The sequence below is a fragment of the Ooceraea biroi genome, chromosome 1 (assembly GCF_003672135.1).
Source record: "Ooceraea biroi isolate clonal line C1 chromosome 1, Obir_v5.4, whole genome shotgun sequence".
Taxonomy (NCBI): Eukaryota; Metazoa; Arthropoda; class Insecta; order Hymenoptera; family Formicidae; genus Ooceraea; species Ooceraea biroi.
Genome location: NC_039506.1, coordinates 7,644,441 through 7,667,295, shown reverse-complemented (window position 1 = coordinate 7,667,295; position 22,855 = coordinate 7,644,441). Strand labels below are relative to the sequence as shown.

The window sequence follows — 22,855 nt, the reverse complement described above, 5'->3', positions numbered from 1 at the left end:
GCTTCTCGTTAATAAAGTCCGTTATCGTTGAAAGCGATACTGCTCCCTTACACTGTCGCGAATCCGACGTGCGCTTATCTTAGCGCCCTTGTCTCCTGGCCCTAAGTAAGGACCTGATAAAGTGATTCCCGTCTTATCGGCGAAACCTCGGCGACTAGCCCGTACAGGCGACATCCTTGCACGTACGTGTGTTACAAACCGAAAGCTATAAACTGCCGAACGGCGAACGTGCACGGCGGTAATAGCGCGTCTCAGATTTCGGTCTACGAAATTAATTATGGCGTCTCTCGGATGGCGTGAGTATTGATTACGGACGTTGTGCAGACATAACGTGTAATATCGACAGCTATATGCATCAGATTGCTCTGGTCCATAATTATCACCGAACCCTATCTCTATGTCAACCACCAAGCTAAGCATTGTGCGAGACAGAAGAATGGAAAGTAAAGGGAAGAAAGAAAAAATTAATAGTAAAATTCTCTTATTTAAAATCCGTTAATTTTTGAGATAATTGTTATCCGATACAGGTCATTCGATATTAAGTATTGTAATGTCAATCATTTTTTCACCGATGTGGAATGGAGAAAATAAATGAAATCAGTATTTCGACACGATTATGGAAATTTGCCTCATTTTCAGGAATTTAATTCGAAAAGAATTAGCTGAATTTTCTCCCGGAATATGCGGCGATACACTCGGACGTATAATCGCGTTGCAAATTGCGAAGCGCCGCAATACCGACACGCAAAATGGCAGAGAATTGCTTTAAATTATGCGTATTAAGGATCTCTCTTGGGCGTAATCTGGTCGCAGTGGCCAGACGTATTTGCTTAATGCAACGACTGGCTACGACGACTACTGTAACGTTCGACAACGTTTCACGCGAACTTTATGTCTAACGATCGCGAAATTACACAGTCGACGATGGACTTAAAAAGCAAGTAGAAACAACTTCCGGAACTTAAGGCGGTTCTACATACTTCCGTATCGGTCTATGCACCAACTGACACACTTTCCAGAATGAGTGAGCACGAGGACGGACGGCTATCGATTGCACCGAAGCGATTTTGCACGGAGTTCCCCCATGCTTCCAAACATTTTTCATCCGGAAGCGACGTTGCTTTAAGTAAAAAGAGAATCCCAACGAACAAGCGAGATAACGCGAGTAAAAAAGATGTACTTACAGAAAGAAATGTAATTACATTCTCCAATCCAGTTCTTTTCCTTGAAAAACAGAATAGATACGAAACAAAAGGAATAAAAGGAATTGTATACACGCCTTTGCATTTATCATAATTATTCACAAACATTTTTCTTCCTCCCTTCTTTCCTATTTTCTCGAGTAATCGAGTGTTTCAAGAAGAATCGAAGTAAAGCTGTGTTATCTCTGTTACTTTGGAGTCCATTTCCTAAAATGGACCGATTGCGTGGGGTGATGTAATATTCTCAGCGGGCTGGAGATCCCCGCCTTACATCTGCAATCCGATTGCATCTCGCGTTTGAGATTACGACTATGGAGAAACGTCGATCATTCTCCTTTCCTTCGGCGCGATGTTGCTCAGAAATATTTGACAGGCAATCGATCAATCGACAAAAAGCGGATCAATGCGAGGCGGAAGCTTCGGAACAATCGGGCAGCCGCGCTTCGACAACGTGCGGGATATTCCATCACGCCGCTATCTCTCTAAATACCTGCTAGCGCTTTCATCACGATAGATCGTGCTCGCGCGCGCGAATAGAGCTTTAATCACAAATTATAAAGAGAAGCAGCTTAAATTGCAGTATGATGGAAATTAACGCAGTCTGATAACAGATATTGCACCAGGGAAGGAGTGCAAGGGGATGAAATGTTTCCTGTGAACCTGGTGATCTCTCTGCGGTCGTAAATGCGCACACGCATGTCGGAATAATAAAGCGGCGGATTAACAAAAGCGTCGAAGTAATATCCCGTGAAATAATTTTATTTAATAGCTCTTTCGACGCGTAATGCAAAGGATATTTTTATTTTATTATATTTGACGGCAACATACACATTTCCATAAATCGTATGTACGTTTTACTCGTGTTTTGCCGTACGCATGCATGAATCGGAGAGCGCGCTCGAGTCCAAGAGGCAAGGAAGAGAAAAAGAGGAGCACATCCTCGCCTCTCCGACATTTCCCGGAATTCCCCTGGTAGCGAGGGATAAAAAAAAACTTAGGTGAGGCGCAAGCCCTTCGCTCGCAGGCTATTTCGTTCATGTGCACGCGCGGAATCTCAGTCGAGCATAGTATCTGGAAGCCATCGACCAAAACGTGCGGGAAAGAAATTAATTACTTTTTTGCCTCACCGAGGGCTCCATATGCACGCTCGATTGAACCGTGCCCGTATCATTTTGACGTCAATCAAGCGCTGCTCTACCGTGAATGCTGTCTGCTGTAGCGAATCACGTCGGAGCAGACACATTCGTTGTTGAGAGTAAGGTGACGCGAAAAAATATGATCGACGAAATTGCACGTGTAATTTCGAGCAGATCGCCGAGCAGAATGTTAAGCGAATTTTCGTGCAAACGTATAAGAAGCTACTAGCTCTGGAGAAATCGAGAAAGCACTAATTCGAGAGATTCTCAGCGTCTTATTGAGAAGTCCGCGACTGAATGCTCCACCCTGGATCTCGATCGTATTCGCAATGTTCAGGAATTCGCCTGGAGCCGAGGAATTTCACTTGCGCGACGTTCGGCGAAATTCTTACGTAAAGGGAACTGTCGTGATGGTGTGGCTAGTATCCTTCCGACTGATTTATCGACGCCTTCGTTCGCGTGCATCGTCCGCGAGTGTTCCATGCATCGGTTTCAGGAAAGAGAGAGTAAAAGATACAGGGTGAGTGACGAAGAGGGAAAGAGAAGAGAAAGAAAGTATACACTGCGCACGGGTGCATCGTGCACATAAAGCAAATGAAACTTAAATGAGTAACTAAATCCCGCGGGTCACGCGAACACGACCCCGTCGTCGACTTTTATTGGCATTTTCGAGAGTGAAGGCGGGAGTGCTTATCAGAAGGCAAGCTGATGAATCGCCGTCCTTAAGAGCGTAAAGCGAGACCTCCTCTTCTCTGCCCTCTTTCTCGCCCTCTCGAGACGTCGGCGCGAGCAAGCGATCAAATTATACAGATTTATCGCGCGGCTCGCGTACCTAAACAAGCACTTCACTAACTGAATAAAGCTCCACTTTGATAATTGGCGATAGCGGTACGAGCGCAAATTCGATCGCGGTCAGGAGTCGACGATAAATCAACGTCGTTGTTTCAAATTGGGAGAGAAAGAGGGAGAGAGAAAGTTGTTATTATTGCCATTGAACTAATGGCCGGATAAATATCCCGGATTTACGTCGTGCAATTATACCGCGCGATAACGTATTACCGTTAATAAAAATAATGTTTATTTCGCTGCGTTCATTTGTTGCAACAGTTCAACATAAAAAAGTATTAACAGACATTGGATTAATTACGGTGTTTGAAAGTGCTTGAAAACGCACGTTCGGTATATCATCAATCCCGTAATTACGCGTGAAAAGCATTCATTTGACCCGAGCGATGACGTCATGAAATCAAGCGCGACTTGTATCGGCGCGGAGATACGTCTGTATTGATAAAAGGGTAGGGTGAGGCGACCGCAATTGAGAAAATTGCACGGGTATCGGTTTCACCCTCATGTTACAGGGGAACCCAGATCGTTGGGTACGAGTGAAACAATCTTCCGGTTTAGTGCAGCCATTCCGGCACCAGTGCTTCTCCGGAATAAATTCGCGAAACGTCACGGTCACGTATGTGGATGTGATAAATAACGAAGGATAATCAATGTTTCATAAATACCGTTTCGTGCGAAAGTAATTGGGGCTTGGGGATTCGGGATTGTTACTGTTTAATTTGCGAGTGTAATTTTCGGAGGGCGCGTTAAAATTATTTTTGTTTGAAATCTCTTTTTACGAGCACCGCGCGAATCTCCCCTAATTGTCCACCCTCGCGCTATCGGCAGGATCCTATCGGAAAACTTCCGCAATTTGCGAGATTTATCGCTGTGATGCTCTTAGTTCTCCGCCCGGTCTTGGATTTAGTGGTCCTCCTCTTTAAATTACCTAGTAAAGTCCACGTGAAATTAACCGGAAAACAAGAATGTGTCAGTTGTATCTTAAAATTTAAGTCACCGGGATTCTAGCCGGGATAACCAACGACGACCTCATAATTGGGTCTTTACCTAATTTGTTCAGTAAAACAAGTTTAGAAGTTTCAAGAATTATTACGCCAATAAATTTGATAACAAAAAAAAGATGATTAGTAATGATAATTATCGTTTCACTTGTAATAATTTGATTCTTTTGATGGTTGCGGAAAAGTTTTTCACTTGATATGTGTAGACGTCGGAAGATTTGAATCTTAGAAGCTGACAGAAATGGGTATCGATGATACACGTCGATCGGATCTACTGATGTTCATGATGTTCCACGTTAGTTCTCGCGATTAATCGCATTACTCTATATCGCTCGCAACTGCTAACAGTGGTCAAACGAGCATTCATCGCAAATGAAGCGGACCAACGCGGCTTGGCAGGATCTCGATGGAATGTCGAAACGTGCTCGCCGCTGTTAGAAACCGCGTGACCGCAGCGGTAACGTCTGATTATTCCAAGGTAATTAGAATATCAATAATTCATCGCTGTGCGCGACGATGCGTGTTTGCACGGATCATTATCTTGCGTGGAAGAGGATATTAGGTTGAACGATTTTAAGTATAGCGCGGCGAATGATCGCGCGCTTTGACGAGATCATCAAATACGTTTCGTGATAATATCTATCGATGCGCGGTGTTTGTATAAAGAAACCGGAGAAACTTTATAACGATAAATTATACAATAAAGCGCAGTGTGCACGCGCGCACCGTATTAACGTATCTTGTAGACTCGTGGAGTCGGCGCAATTGAAGATAAATTAACGCCAACTTGGCGAACCGCTTGGCGAACCGCTTGGTGAACGGCGGAGAATAGCGTGCCTTTAGAGGACGGCTCGTAATTTCAGCGCGAGTTTTACGATTGATAAACGTTCCGCAAAATTTCCGACAATTTCTCGCCTTGCCATTGTCCCCTGCGAAAATGGCCGTCGGCCATTGTTCGTCCAGCAGCATCGGCTAATTTCATCAGCTTGCGGGTACGACCCAGCGTCGCTAACGAGCTCACCGGACCAAACGGACCACGTGTGAGATCGCATCAAGGTTGACAACGAGAAAGAGAGAGAGAGTCACGAGGGTGTGGCACGAAAATCATGGGTGTCATTGTAGCCTATAGTTATACGGTGGCTCCGCGTAATCGGTGTCCCTGGTCCCGATCGTGGCCAATCAGTCACCATTGACTGGCAGTTGGATTGGTGTCCCAATCGTGCCGACGTGAGCCATATTATCACCCCTCTTCCCTTTCAACTACGATCAGCGGGTCAGTCTTCAGTGACGCGTGCGAGAACCACGTGTTTACCGGCCCCGATCTGGGAAAATATTTTCTCCCGTTCTCGGGGGAGGAGACCTTAATCGCGTTCCCGTCCTCCTTTCTCCTTTCTGTCTTTGCGAGGGGTGCCAAAAGTCCCTTGAAGCCACAAAATTGGGGGTGTCCCTTCGACATTATCCAATTAACGGATCGAATCGCGACTATTGCTCGGACGCGGAGTAATGATGATTAAGGGAGGAATGACTCACGCAATTTTGATCTCTGCAAAGTAAGATTTAATAATATATCTGGCGCAAATATGTTTCGAATGTTGATTCTTGATATTTAGGTACTCTATTATCCACAAAAATTAATCTCTTGAGTATCATCGCAATACTATTTTATCTTATAGATATCTTTAAGATATCTTTAAGATTTCAATTCGATATTTAAAACCAGGATTAAACATGACTCATATTTCACGTAAAGATATTTTATGGAAAATTTAATGTCTAAAAATATTAATCCGTTATTTTCAGATAACTCTTGAAATCTGAATAAGCTGATACGAAAATACCAGAATCTCTCGTTTTTCTTGTAAAATCAATTTCATTTACGTTCATCCACCTTAGCTAAGAAGGCTCTTCCGTCGAAGACACCTCGACAAAATTAAAGAAACCTAAAGCTTCTCCCCGGATCGTCGTTATCTAATTAAGGATTCGCGAGTCAATAACCCCGATGAAACGTAGTTTTCTCCACCCTCCGAGCATGATTCCCCCTCGATTGACCGGTACCACGAGCTGGTGTACATACTCAATGGTCTCTGCTGATCTGGTCAAGCCACAGCCACAACACGCGGCCGGAGAGTGGAGCGAACTTCATCGACAAGCTTTTGATGTCATTGGAATGAGTAGAGTTCGGATCGCTTCCAATTGTTTTCGATTCACCCCACGGCGGCGGTTCGCAGCTCATGGGACGGCTAATCGCGCGTGCAGCGGACTCGCTAATCAAAGCAGGCTGCGATGCTCTCGCAGGTGCATCAGCATCTGCACCTGCGCACCGTTCATCAGAGGATCATCGACATAGATCATTGCACAACCGCGGGCGCTTAAAGTGCATTAAATATGCTATCGGATACCTGATCTCCGATATCCCGGATGGAAACTTAAAACGCAAGTCTCTCTTTTTGCAAGAGACGTCATTTGCAGAAATCAAGAAGGAAAGCGAATCATGAGAAGTAACTTCCGCTAAATCTTGATGATTTCCATCGGAATACATAAATAGATGATACATAAGTGCGAGAACGAGTTAGAAAGAGCACAGCGGGATGAAGATATCAAATAAAATCGAAACACTTGCGGCTGTTTATGTTAATGCAGGCCCTCAAAGGGGGCATAACGCGAAACCGTGAAAACCTGTTCCTCGTCGCTCACACGTCGCACCGCGCACCGGAAATCTTTCATTGTCGACAATTCAGACAATTCGACGCTGAAGGTCGGATTTACAGCGGGCGTTATTAATTTGTGCCACTAACGCTGATGCCTTGGGAGTTCGACCGAGTTTTTATCGGCGCGCGCACGCCGCGCGTTTATTGCGTTTCACATGTCATCCGCAAATCTATTCGCATATTACGATCAAGTATATAACAATCGGATAATGTCACGCGTGGCAGAAAAGTAAGGATTTATATATTTATATAATCGCGTCATATATTCGCACACGTCACGTTACCGCGACAGGAATATCGAATAGGGAATATCGCAGGTGACGGAATACATCCAAGAAAATCTCCGCTTTCGCGAATGCGTATTAAACACATGTCGTTAAGTTACATTTTGCCAGTACGCGTGGTGACGCAGTCGCGTTTTTAAATTTCAAATGCAGCGTCAGCTGCTTAGAGGGATGTAACTTTACGTCGGAGTTTACATTCTAATTTTATATCAAATACTTTGGATAACGTTAAGAAATCTCGCATCACTTTATGAGAGTATACAGGTAATTGTAGTCGTACATCGTAGTTATTATTTCATCCGTGCGAGAATTAGAACGTTATAGCGTTATCATCCCTTATTCTCCGCAGCAATAAAAGAAGTATAACGTAACCGGATACTTTGAACTACCTCAAACGCGTAATGACGGAACGGTGAAAGTTTCTGCAACGCCGGCTAATGCAGTCGAGTTATTAATCATAAATTTTTTTTAAGATACCGCTATTTGCTTTTTAAGATAGCAATATGCTGTAAAAACCGCATCCTGCTCTGCCATATAACGGCCATAACGCTGGCTCTTCGCGGGCGGAACTGCTACTTCGAATCTATTTCCGTTTCCATTTCAATGTGACATTGTGTCCGCGTGGAGACGTCGTGTACGAGTGCGTCGAGCAAACTGTATCGAAATGACGTCGAGGCAGCCTGAAGCTTCCTGAAATAGTCTCCAGAGGAATGCGGAAACGCGTTTTAACACAAAGGGAAATGCCGGCCCAGTTTCTATGCGCACGTAGGTTTCTACACTCTCGAAGGTAACCGGTTAACTTAAATGTATCATAGCATCGTGTAAGAGGTCAGTTTGAGCGAGCGACGCGTCTTCTTCAACGATGACGTCAGCGATGGATGTGTGGCACTTCCGGAAAAAGTATCTCGACTAATTCAATGACGGTGTAAAACGACGTTTCATTATAGAGTAAATAGATTTTAATTTTTCTTAATAAATTTCTGAGCCTTCCGATATAGCGGAATGTGTTATCTCTCGCGAGAGTCGAATTGCGCGCATGTAATATCTCTCGGCGCCAAGAGATAATTAACGTTTTTGTGGGTGCAAATGTTACGGATGTCATCGTGCATGATGCATGAAGATGCACATGTATCGTTGTGTGTTTTATTCTACGCACTGGTTTATATTAAACTGCGTAAAAATATTTTTTTGGAATAGTTTCGCGTTGCGTAAGTACACGGTAAATTGCAATTTTAAAACGGTTATCGCGAGAGCATACTGAATTAGACTATCTTGCGTTTCCGTCGTTATCAGCCTTGACAGTGGCCGCGAAACGACGTTATCGAACGATAAGTAATAGCAGGACTGTAATTATTCTGCAGTAATTGCATGCTTTATGAGAATTGTGTTTTTATATTACGTAAAGTGTAAAAATAAAATAAGAAGCACTTCCTCTTTTTCTCTCTATGCTTTCCCTGAAAAATCCCATTTTATCCCTCGAACACGTTTTCTAATAAAACCTTCCAGGATTTAATCAGCAGAAAGATCATATCGATCAATCCAAATTGAGCGCTGTTGGAAGATAGTCTCAAAATTCCCTTAAAAATGATTTAGAAGCGAGAAGCAAATTTAATTGACAGTATCGAGGGAGAATACCAAAAAGAACAGATACTGCAAAATCTCAATAATCCTTACACGGCCAGGGGTGAAATTACACGCACTCACCGAAATTCGATACGTTCGCGTAAAGGTAATAAAGCAGCCAGCGGCACCATCGAAACAGTCTGACAGCTGAACGCTGAAATATGACGAGCTCGATCATCGTCGCGTGCACCGTTCAGGCCGACGATCGACTTCGGATTCGAGTAATGTGATCCGCGCATCGACCATTCGCGTACTGAAGTGGCCCACATTTTATAAACGCCGGCAGTATCGCGGTAGCCACTGCATAATATGTGGGGACCGTCTAGCGAGGAAAAGAGAGCGCAGCCGAGAGCGAGTGAGAAGGAGGACGGTGCGTACACGTCTCCCCTACTTGAGGCTGAACGAATGACGCCATTCATAATTAGGGTGAAGATCCGGATGCTGGATCTCTCTCGTGCCCTTGGCGTCATGTACAGAGGAGATCGTAGAAATATTATATGGCGATCAGTGGTCTTTCTCTTTTTTTGAAGAAGAAGATCGTAGGGATTTCAGATATATTAATAATTCGGCACGATTTAAGCATTTAAGCAAGCTACCGTTTTACCCCAATTTGTCTTACAATGAGCCTGTATTACGCAAATTCTATTATCTCTTGTATTCTGTCCTCTCCTCTCTTTTTCCTTCCTATTTCTTCTACCGATTACCTCAAGTCGTGCCGCGAAAAAGCTCATTGGACTCCAATAACAACAAATGCAAAATTATTCATAGGAAGATTGCGCGCGTAATGAACCCAGCCCATCAGCTCGCGATTCAATCTGGAATGGTAATGGTAGAAGTAATTAACGCCTCGTCGTGCTACGTGAAGCCCGGACAAAGATGGCGGATTCGCGCAATTATTAAATTCGCCCCATAGCGCATCGCGCGGGCATTCATCGTGCACTGTTGATGGAACAGGGAAGTTAGTTTACTAGCACAGCTACGGGAGAGTTATCCTCACACGCGGTGTGTGCATATTATGCCTCGCGCAAGGGGTGTTATGCTCATTACTTCCGTTATGCGGTGGTTAAAACGTTTGCCGCGGCAAATTGCGTTTATCATCGAATCAATCGCGTCATTCCAGAAAATCTCCCCGAAATAAGAGGAGCTCTAAGGTAATTAATTTTAATTAATAGCACAAATAATGCTAATAAAATTAATAATAGAGATAATAGAGGTGCTTCAACTTCAGAAAAATTGCTTTCCCCATACGCAAATCTATATTCACCAAAGAAAGATTAAAATGTTTGAATTTCTCCGGAAACTTTCTGGATGTGTCGGAATGTTGCAACCAACCGCGGAAGGGATGATTCGCTTGAGCCCCGATCGCAGTGAGATCTTCGATCGGATATATAAAGAGATCTATATAAAGAGATACGGTTTCGGGATACAGGCCGCACAACGCATAAACAGGATATAGGCGGATGCGTCGGGAAAAATACGGAGCACGAAGGACACCATGGAAATATCCCGTTATACAAGCTTATATTGTCGCTGCCGCTTTTTCTCGTCGGAACTTTACGCGAGACATTATCGTATGGGTGCCCCGCGGTGCCGTTCTCATAAAGGGATTCCCAGAATCAAAGTATCCTACGGGAACTGGGCGATTCGCAAATTCCGGCGTGCTTATGCGATGCATTCTGCAAAAATGGAAACCAGCCTAGCCTGTTTACGATTCCTCCTTTTGCGCTCGCGAATGTGCGACTATCACGCGATAAACGTGATCCCACACACCTTTAATGGCGGTTATAATTTTTGAGGGGAAACGCTCATGCCATGACCGGAGCCAATAAATTTGAAGGGAGACATTGCTTGTGATAGCGATCCGTAATTTAGAAAGATGCGACGATGGAGTGCCATTTCGCAAGGTAAGGGGAATATGATTGTTGGAACGATACGGATTTGATCTATTGCATTGTCGTTACTAATCATATAGGTCTCGCAATTATAACGTTAATTTATTAATATCCTCGACATTTCTCACGAAATATACTAATTTAATTAACGGCTTAAATAAGAAAAAACACTAAAGGATTCTAAGGAGTTCAGCTGTGTGAATGGAGGATGAAAAGAAGAGTTACGGTGGCAAGTCAACGTTCGAAATGCACGGTGATGAACAAGAAAAATATCCGCGCTGTGGAGAGCGTGTACGCATCGCGAGTGAAATATGGAAAACGAAATATTGACAGCTTACACTTGACCCACATGCGATATAAAGTACGCGTTCACCGAACGGAGTGCCGAGCGGAACGCACGTGTTCGTTCGCGCAATAAATGGGGAGGACGGCATATACGATGACGACCACACGAATCCGCGAGAGGCAGCAATGCAATATACACGTACATACACGGAATTGCACAAGTGCGGATACATAATCGCCTGCATGAATAATTATTTGGATAAAGTAAAGCGCGCGGAGTTTCCGTATCAGCGGCGCATTTGAAACTGGAATTATTCAACTATCAGATTAAATGAGCCATCAATATCGTATCAAACGATATCGCTAATCAATGACGTTATCAATAACGGCGCCAATTCCTCCAAAACGCTCGTCGTTGTGCATTCTAGCCACATAAAGCCTCAGGAAGCGCCGAATGCTCAAGTTTGCGAGCGATTCTATGTGAACGACCTCCTTTTCGACGCAAATTTCCTATCTTATGGCATATATTACGTCATCGCCCTAGATACCGGGCCCGATTGGCACGTGTTTCCGGTCCTGACGTATAAATCTCGACGGTTCGCGTTTCCTCTTGGTATGCTATGACATCGAAAAATGGTCTCTTACCTGATCACGATTCCATGAATCCTCTCGGTGCGATCTCGGCCAATTTCGGCTGCACTTGGCGTATGCACCGACGAAAGCGGAAAGTTCACCGTTGCATAATGACAGACGATGACTTACGGGTGCACTGCACGTCGACCCAAGTGCCAAATGATTTCTCTCCCTCTCCTAATTCTCCGGCGGCTAATTAATTCATGGGATCGTCGGTACCTGCAAAATTATGAAAATGATATTAATTTTAATATTCAACATCGCGCGGCAGTCGCTTATAGTCTAAGAAGTTCTTGTAGAAACGTAGAATTTTTGTATCTTTCTTTATATTCGGATATCAACCCGCGTGTTAAATAGAGTCAAAGAAATAGTATAATAAAATAAGAACTTAAAAATATATTCTATTTTGTGATAAGTATATTAAATATATTCACACATCTGCGTATAAAAATAAAATATATGTATCTATCTAAATGTTTGGAAGAAAAACCCATAACTCTTTCGCATGTTCAAAATAGTCTTATCATCGACTATTCTTCGTTCGCGGATCACGTTCATGGTGCTTTCGGAAAAATAACCGGAAAAGCGGAACGATTCTTGAATCGGGTACGCCCCAATTTCACGGTACCCTCGCTTTTGTTTTCACGTCACGTTTCGTACGAAATCGCCAAAAGAATGCAGGCCGCTGGAGGAGCACGGGAACGGGGGAAAATGGAAACAACTGGAAAACTAATAACCCAAACCACAGACTATTTTCCATTTTTCCTTTTTATACAAAATAGGTCGAGAGAAAAAGAAAGAGAGAGTGCGCGCGCACAAGATTTGCACGAATATTGCATTTGGCCTGCAGCGAAAATATCTGTGCGTTACACAAGAATAAAGCTCTGATTCATTCCGCTAGCAAGGATCCAGGTTGGTATTTTACGAAATGGCGCGGTAAAGTCGCTGGGTACAACAAGCCTCTGCGCGGTAAACGTGGAATAACAATGATCGCCTCATTCGACGAGACGATGGAGGGTTTTAGACTTGTATTTTCCGTGTCGTCGCAGACTCCATTAGCAACAATGTCGTTACCCGATCTGCACCCTCGCTCGTCCCGACGACCGCAACTTACGCGGTGAAACGAACCCGGCGATGACGCGTCCTCCCGCTGATGGAAACGACGTTAAAGAGGGAGAGAACTTTCCTTCTCGCTCGCCGGTCACCCTTCCCCAGGAGTACAAGACAAGTCTTATACTTGGGATATAATATCCCGCCGCGGACGGCCTTCCAGAGAGCCGAAGAAACGGCCAAGAAATAATTCAAAAGTTTCTCGCGGAACAGCTTGCACGTCGCGCCGTCTCTCGCTTCGCTCCTTTCTTCCTCACTTTCGCCTCTCCTCAAAAACCTCCCACGTTACTGTGCTTACGCTGTGCTTAGCGACTTGTATATAACGTATTGCACCATAAATGCAGCAATATCAACATGAAAAATCATCAAATTTTGCGATCGCGGTTAACGCGTATTTTCCCGGCGTGCATCTAGGATCGCAATCTTGGCTCGTAAATCGCGAGATAAAGAAAAAAAACAAGAGTATAAAATCGCGATTCGTTGCGTAAGGCGTATTAAATTTTTGTGTTACGTGCATCGCGCATTGACTCTAAAATGTGCCTATTTTTCCTTCACGATCGATAGTCGCGTCTGTGCGCGCATCGGTTGGCGATGCATCGTCGTTATCGCTGCTAACTCGCGAAGCGAATTTTGTACATCGTATTTTGTTGTTTACAATTTGGTGCATGGTATATCTGAGCGTATAATATAAACCTTCTCTTTCTCCTAGCAAACGAACTCGATGCGCCATTAGTTCCCGCACGTACTTCTCCTTTTCGCGTCTAGAACATCTGCCGCTCCTTGACCCTAGTTTGCATCATGCGCCACGGCAAGTGGAATCAGGGAACATTTATTCATTCTGACCGGTTGCGATGCCGTAATTCAAGCCGTTTCGCGAGGGCAGGCATTGTTAGCGAAGGAAGATATCAGTGTCGGTCGAAAAACAACGACGAGGGGAAACGGCTGATGGGGAGGTCATGGCTGGAAAAGTAATATCACTGGAAGCATATTGCATTGATGATCATAAAAATCAGTTTTCTCAGATAATAGAGTTATTACTCAGTGCATAATATTGTCAATTAAAGTTATATATCTGTTCTAAAAAAGGCGTGTTAACTTCGTGAAGTTTTTTGTATCGAATATTGAGGCCTCTTTTCCGCGACGCTGATTGGTTCTCTCGCTTGACTCGAACTTCGTGTGACTTGAACTTCGTGTTGCGAATGTCAGGATGTCATAGTGGCTGTCAGTGCGGTTATATTGACAATTTTATTTATTATAATATTTTTATTTTTATTTTTTTATTTCTTATTTTATTTATAGCGCGCGTAGCGCGCGCTTGTGTTGCTAGTACGTTAAAAGATAAATTAAATAATATTAAAAGTGAAAAACATATGATTAAAGTTTGTGCACGTGCAATCTCTCTTTCTCTCTCTCTTTTTTTAAATTGCTAACGATTAGGATAATTTCGGGATAGATGGCCGCACAGAAGAGACGATCAATCGCTCTAATTTCGCTACTGACTGCAGAGCTGTAATACCATACAATCTCTGATGAACTTTAATTGTGTTTACAACAGGATGTTTAACGTTTTAACATCATACTTGTGAAAATATTTTTATTTAAACTTTACTAAACTATTAACTAAACGAAATACTAAATATTAGTCTAGAATTACTTCTTTCATCATTTTTGTTTACTTTTACGTTAATTTTAAGACTGCCTGATTAACTTTCTTTGTACTTTATGGGGTCATCTCTATATGAAAGAGATGGCCAAGATTCTTACATTTAAAAAATTTGTAAAGATTTTATATATATGTTTTGTTCTAAAAACAATGTTTCATGAAAGAAAACATTTAAATAATATTAGTCTATTTTTTTAAGAGCTTTGTATATAAAAACAGGATATTTTCGGCAATTAAAAACCTTATGGTCATCTGTCTTGGAGTTATCCCATATCAAGATAGAAATAGTTACATTATACATATATAACACAGAGTAATTTGGCCGAAGAGAAGCCAAAAATAGCATATTTCAAAAATAGCATCGATCGCTTTGTACGGCTTCGTATAACTCTTCACAGGTCAAAACAGATTAAATTTACTGGATATGGCCAATCGCGCGAACGCTTGTTAACGTAATTTATACCTCAGTTATCAGGGAGATTGGTAAAACCGTACGCAAATATAACCAGCAAATTTAGCAGACATTGTCTGACTTTTTCGTAACTAATTTATCATACTTGAGAGATTCATATAGCACGACTTCTTTTCGAGCGATCTGATTATGGAACATTTGATTATATCGGTCAATTGATACGTCATAATTTTTAATTATGACGTATCGGTTTTTAATGCCGAAAATATCTGTTTTTATATACAAATCGCGGAACTAGATTATTGTAAGAAACGCGATGTATCTAAAAAACAAAAAACCCGATAATAAAACATAAAAAAGAAAGAGTGTCATGTCAGAATCGAAGTTTGAAGAAAGAGATTACTATACTATTTCTATATCGCAGATGTATCGATGTCTCGATATAAAAGTACTTTAGGTTTATAGGAGTTGCAGATTTTTGCCAATTATTTGCGTCGTTCACTCATACATCTATTGCAGCGTCTGTTTATTTATATTGCAAGTGTTTCATATTGTGAACACGTTCCACAATATCATCGAGAGAGCATAGACAAAATATCCTATCTCGCACCCCTCTCGATTCATCTATTCTGCCATACTCGGGGGATTGCTGATGATCCCCTATTTCCATCTTGGCCCCTTTTGACAGTGAGCGTAAAGGGATCGCAGGTATTATTTATTTGTCCACGCCATTCGCAACGTTATAACTCAAATCGCGGAATTGGATTATCCTCATGAGAAACGCGATGTATCTAACAAAAACCCAATGATAAAACGTAAAAGAAAAAGAGTGTCCTGTCAGAATCAAAGTTTGAAGAGATTGTCACTATTTCTATATCGCAGACGTATCGATCGTCTCAATATACAATGTATAGTAACTTTCTGTGACTTGTGATTTAATTTTCTTGATGCTGAAGTTATCCTGAAAGCTTTCTTTCTTATCTAACAATGCAGAATTATATTCGGTAGTGCAATGTAATGCTATCACAACGCATATCAGTACAACGTGATCCGTTTCAAGCAAAGCATCACATGTTTGTTTATTTATTAAAGCTATTCTACCAACAAGAGTGTTTAGGATTTATAAAGGCTTCAACTCAATCTTGATGATACTGCGAGTATTGTCGCTGGTAAACGATGTCAGTGACAGTGAGATTAAGGTACTTAGTCGCCAGTGGCGCATCAAAAGGGAAGATCCATTCTGTAGCTCGGTGACACGTATTGTTGGTAAACGCGTCTTTTGTCATCCAATTGATCCTGGAATGTGCCATCTGCGACGCAGGAAAACTACACGCGGTGACAATCTTGGATGGCGTCTTTGCCCTCACATATCGGAGTTACGTCAAAACGTCGCGAAGACTGCGACGTGAAAACTTTCAAAGTGGAAATACATTTATCTCCAACACTGTATTCTTTTAAATAAACTGACAACGTTGAAAGGTAAAGTTTTTTAAATAACATGTCCCTATTAAAATTATAAGTAAAATAGCATTTTTCTATGATTTTGTTTTGTTTCTCAGGATGTCAGAATGAAATATACATTCCTTCTTTCATCAAAGCATCACCGATGGAATTCAACGTACTATCGACATTAAATCACACAGAAAATTTGACGAGGATGTGGAATAACCGTACGATTATATCACGCCGTTGAAAAGCGTAAGCTGCTTGTGCATATCGATTGCAATCCAATGTTGCACTGTGCGCGCTCGATTTAACTATCGCCGGAAATAATTGCAGATTCAAACAATGCTGCGCTGCCTAATACTTAATGTTCAGTTGCTATACAGTGTCGAATCAGATCGCACGCATATAAAAATAAACGCGATGCGATACGAAACGTTATACTTTCGTCCTCATGTTTTAGTCATTTTTTATCAACGACTGTGCTCATGATAGATGGAACAAAATCACGTCTCGTAGAAATTTAATTCAGATATCAAATCAGAAGAGCATGTAATATGCAGAAGATATGATTGATTAATAAATTAACGAAATTAATATTGATTAATGTAGATGAGCAAGTTAGTGAATCAATATCCTACGTAACTGAATGAGCAAAATAATAAACAATATTTGGAGTTGATCATTATAATAAATTCTATTTGCTATTAAGAAAGATGCGAAAAGTGCATAATAAATTACGACAATATATGAAAAATGTTTTCAGCTTAATTATTTACGATTCATTGTTATGCATTTCTAACCAATAATGTATGAAATTTTGACAAGTGTCGATTTTCAACGAAATAAAAATATTTCTAATAATATTACAGGAAATTCTTTCTTCATTTCCTAGATATATCCTGACAAACCTGTATGCACATCGTCTCCCAAGGGAGGAAACTATAAGAGTATCCTTGATGGCTATCGTTATAATCACGTATGGTGTAACGATATCATTAGTATTAATCGGAGTCCGATAGCAACGTCGGGATATTTAATTACGTGGCAACAAATTCGTGTTATAGGAACGTTCTCACGTGTACTGGTCGCAAGGTTAATCGATAACAGGTATTCTTAGTACGGAGAACCATATCACCTCGTTCGCGTCGAGCGGACGGTAAAATTTTATCGTCCGCCATGCGAACCTACACGCTTCTGTAATCAACGTAATATAAACGGCTTCGTTTTGCGGAGAAGCCTTTGGTTCCACGATACGCGATACGAATGCTCTGAAACATACATGACCTCTTCATGTTCGCACGATTCCTCTTTCCGGTATTCATAACCGAGAATGAAAAAAAAAACCCTCGTCCTGTATCGTTATATTCTTTCATCTCTGTTGCCTATAAAATCCTTCTCCTGTCCGATCATCATTGTGGATTAAGATGAACAAAATTGCAGTCTCTCGCAACCGAAGAGTCCTATTCTTCGTGCAATTCATTTAGCGATTTGGAATTGAATTGTTCAATCTGGGAAAAATTTGTAAAGATAACATTTTTAATGTTAACATCTCTACAGCAAAGCTCCCTGAAAATTTCATATTTTCCTACGATAATCGAATAACTCGCAAATGATATTGCCTCATTAATTATTACAAATATTCCACGTGTTTTAAATAGATTATGAGCTTAAAACATTTTGGGAGGGTCAAACTCGATACCATAATTTCGTTCGAGCTCTCAAATAAACCACATTTTAATTTTCAATAATTACAATCCCGTTAATCTGAAATATAAAATTCAACATGAAATAACAATAAGAAAAAGGTCCATAATACGATTTATGTAGACGATCCAGTGGCGGATTAATAAGAGCAAAACCTTAATCTCAACAGGGAATAAAGATGCGATTTACTGGCCATTCTCGATAATAAAATTAGCCGGTTAACCAGTCTTTGGGTGCTTCGTTATCGTAAACTTGCTGCCTTTTCTTTTTTCTACGTAATATTATGGCCGATATTCACGTAACTCGAGCTTTCCGAAGTGTAATGCATTTTCTTATCGTACGAGACTGCGCTATAGACGCGCCACATTTCACACCCGAAGCATTTCCGCAGAATGGATATATTTACTCCGCAAATGGTACGAGATATCCGAATGGCATAAGCGAAGAATAATGAATATTGTTGTACGGAACAATGTTAAACATTTTCTCATAATATAACGTAATATAAGATATTATAATACATACAAATACTTCACATGCATGATGGTTTTTGATAAAAGCAAAAAAAAAACAGAATTCCAGATGTATAAATCTGAAAAACCCGAAAGACTTTAATTATCAGCGCGTGATCGTATTATCACATTAATCGGCGTGTAGTAATTATTTGCTCGCGACGTTGACTCGCCATTCAATTAGATAAGAAACCACGGCGGGGTTAACGAAGGAAGATAAAAACGAAATGATTCATGAGAAAGTTTCGAGTGCGCATCGAGAATAATAAGAGCGCTTTAACTTTCCCTCGAATCTTATATCCTCGGATAACGCGCAGATAAATCGGTGGAAATAGGACAAAAAGTAGAGCGGGAAAAAATAAAGGAGGGATGGAGAGAAACTTAAAACTATTACTAGTGTGATGAGCGAGTTTACGACGGACCGGCGTGCGGCGCACCAATTAGCATAATTTACCCAAAGTGAGCAATAAAGATCGACTTCACGATCAATGAACCATACGCGCGGTAAATTTCCTAATAAGCCATATGTTCCCCTACGGTGCACCTTGCCAACCAACACACTAGTAATCCGTCTCCGAAATACCTAATATATGAAGGGTGCGGTACGAATCTCCGCAGAGAAAAATGGATTTTTGTATTCTTTTCTGTGTTTCACACTCTACATCTTTCATTTATGTTTGCAAAAATTTATATAATATTAAAGCTATTTATTTATTTAATAATAACAATAAGATGACATATATTTTAATCGAAGTATTGGCCGTAGCTATCAAAAAATCTTTGCCATCTTTGGGCAATAATTTAATCCCGCATCGATAAAATAACCCACCTATTTGTAACCTTATGAACTTTTGCAAGTATCTTACGAGCTACTGAAAAAACGGAAAGAAGAGGAAGAGTGAGTCACGTTTGAGACTCAAGTATGGCCGAACTATCCTAACCCGTGCCGTTTCTTACTAGCCCGCGTCTATTTATCCCAGTTTTTAATATACGAGCTTGAATAAACAGTCAACGATCTCAGGTCGCGCGATACATCGGCGAAGATGCAAACCGACAGATAGAGACGTTGCAACAAAATCATTCTCCCCCACGTCACGCATAGGGGTGAAATGTGTATATTTCGCCGCGTGATGCGCGGGACGTGTACGTGTTCTCAGTGTAACACCGCGGAAAGTACTGTGGAGCCTGTGCACACATTTCTGTTTATTCGTCTAACGGAGATATAGACGACCTGATGCTAGGCGGAAAAAGGAAATGACGTGGTCGCGCGAACTACAGCGGCTAAAGTACGGCGGGCAACGTGCCGTTAAACCGCCGCGCGATATTACATTACAACGCCAAGAGTCGGCTGTCCGGTCGAATTTATTAACGCGATGCATCGCTTGTTATTATACCCGTTCTGTATTTTTGATAAGCACAATGCGCATACCGGTTACTGGCAGCCGCCTCGCGGATGCCGACGCAATAATTTGTTATTAATGATGATCTTGCTAATGGAATTCATGTATCGTGGAATTATAATATCGGGCATATAGTGTCACCATTATTATGCATATTATATTACATATCACATTTATTTATAATTGTATTTCCTTGTATTAGTCATGTTGATTATTTATTATCAGGCTGCGGAGATATTATCATTTTAATTGTTTTAACTGCGTTCATAGAGCAGGCAGATAATCTATGTTGGAAAAAGTGGAAATTCTATATATTTGGTTGTAACATATATTCGTCCTTTTTTCTTAGTATTTTTATTAATAATATGGGTGATGCCATATATTCGTTATTAAAAATACTAAACAATCGGAACGAATATATGTTACAATTCGATATAATATAATATTTGTATGCTCTCTCTTTCTTATTCTCCTCACTTAACTACAATACAATACATCATTTCGAATCTACTCGAGGAATTCAATTTGATCGTAATGTAGGGAAAGGAAGAACATATCGGTCCATAAGACTTCTCGGAAAGAAGAATGTATCTCCGCGCTTGTGGAAAAGTTTTCTATTTACTGGAAAAAATCGCATTTGTATGATAGTAATCTATCCGACTACAATCTGTCTGGATAACGGATCTATATTTTAAACTATTCCATTTCCGCGGCGTACCATATGCGACGAAAATACAGTATCGATTCGGCGCAATACGTTCAACATATTGTGTCTTTGGTCTTGTATATTTTTTTTGCAAGAGACAACACAGTTTCCAATTAATTCTGTCGTATATTGAAACGCTGCATCAATCGTTTACCGTTGTCAGTCTTTTCCACAATTACGAAAAGTAACATAAATGAGCGTGAAAATTGCTAACCTTTATTCGAGATTCTGAATTGCGCGACATGAATTCGCAGTAATATATTACATCGATATGCAATCGAGAGTAATAATATTAATAACAACATTGATATTTACCTTCGGCCATCTTTATTACTCCTTTCTAAGGATAAAGTGCAGTTCAAACGGCGCATTTCGCTGCGAAACGGACGGAAAAAAGTCTTTAGCGCGATCATCGCTTGCTCGATAAGCATGAATTTATCTGCATATCTGCACTGTCGCAAACTTCACATCCGTCGCGTAGAAAGGGAACGCTCGAGAAGTGCTCTCGTAAAAACGAATTCTATACCTTCAACTGAAATCGTACTCACTTTCGATGTCGGACGATTCGAGGTGTCGAAGCCCATCCACTTGTCGTGACGCGACGTGCGATCACCATGGAGCACCTTCACACGGAGAGGTCGCGCGCAGCCGACGGTGACAACACCGACGGCGGAAGGTGCTGTACTCGCTGCACCTGTCCAAAAGTCCGCGCCGATATTTTGGCCGTCGTCGTGCCGCGCGCCGAAAACAAACGAGGACGGCCGCGGTTGGTCACTCTTTTTGCTCGAACTTTGCGAATCGTTCTCGCATACAAGTGCCGTCGGCGCGCACGGGAGAGAGAGAAAGAGAGAGGGAGGGAGGGAGGAGGGAAGAGAGCGCACACGGAAACGCTCGTCCGCGACGGTCTCGGTCGGAGACGACACCCGCGGCGCGAATTCGCCGGCAATTCGAATCGCGCGAGTGCGCGCGAAGGTGGGGGAGGGGGAGAGGTAGAGAAACGAGACAGAGAAAGAGAGAGGAAGCGAAAGAGAGAAAGAAAGAGAGAGAGAGAGAGAGAGAGAGAGAAAGAGAATTCGGAGACGAATGCGTGGGTGCGGATGGACGATTTAAAGACACGACGCTCTCGACGACGACGGCCCGAAGTCGTCACGACGACTGGCATAACCGACGGCAGAGAGCGACACGACAGCCCCCGGCGGCCGGGTTCGACGCATGCGTCCTCGCCACCCCGTGCCCAACCCTGTTTTCCCAGAGACGGCCACCCTCGCGCGTAGCTAGCAGCCTGCCTTTTTCCCTCCGTTACCGTCGGCGTTTCTTACTAATCGTCGTCGGACAGTCCGTAGGGTTTCCCCGGCGTTTCCGCGGCGCAAGGGTGAGAACGAAGTTGCGCTATCGAGCCCGAGAACTACCCCGAGCGTCGACCTGCTTGCCTAGAAACTTACCCCCTAACCGTAATCGCCTTCTCTTCTGTAGTCGCTTCGTAGTTTTTGTAACCGTCGCGGTATGTTCCATGCGGGTTGCTGGCACTGTTTCCGGAAACATGTTGCTCGTTTGCGGTGGAGGTTGCTAAGGGAAGATGCAAGGTGTATTTAGGATCGTCTTCGCAGACTGTTTTTGTGTTTTTGAAAACTCTGCAAATCATAATATTCGTGTATGTTGTCGTCAGTTGTATGAGATATTCTTCAAGTTCTTTAAGAGATTCCAACTATTTCGATCATCGCACCCCCTACCCTTTCTTCTCATATATTGCAACGTATTACAAGAGATTGCGTCATGATAAAATTTTAATTTAATAATTATAGAATGAAAAGAAAAATCGAGAGAAATCAGAAAAAAAGAGTTTAGTTAATTAATACCGATCAACGCCGCTATTTTTCTGTGAATTAAAAAACCGATATATTACGGAGACCGAAAAGATTGCTTGAATACGTGCGCTGTAATTGTACGACCATGGGATGCAATTTCAATTGCTCGTAAATTGAAAGAGATCGCGTGCATTCGAAATTCCAACTTCCATTAACCACGCGCTATAATTTACGTTCAGACACGTGGACTTTAACCGACTGCAGCGCAACGTAATAATGTAAGTCATCGATAATCGACGGCACATCATGCTCAAAATGATGAAATAAAAGAGGCAAGGGTGCGCCCCAGTTTCTGGATTTCATCGTGAAGTCGATTCGCGCTTGCACGCCAAGTTACACAAAATAGCTTGAAGGAAATGTTATTTTGTAGATTACATCCGTCGATCTGCAAACTCTATTCCGTGAGATTTGTCAGGTCGCAAAAATG

General features: G+C 42.0%; 1 long non-coding RNA gene across 1 annotated transcript; it reads left to right on the top strand.

Annotated features, from left to right (window-relative positions):
* The first annotated feature begins 15,481 nt into the window (after positions 1–15,481).
* Positions 15,482–17,104, top strand: LOC113563046. Its single transcript, XR_003407290.1, has 2 exons — positions 15,482–16,274; positions 16,355–17,104. It is a non-coding gene; the product is annotated as an uncharacterized LOC113563046 (long non-coding RNA).
* The last annotated feature ends 5,751 nt before the right edge of the window (positions 17,105–22,855 follow it).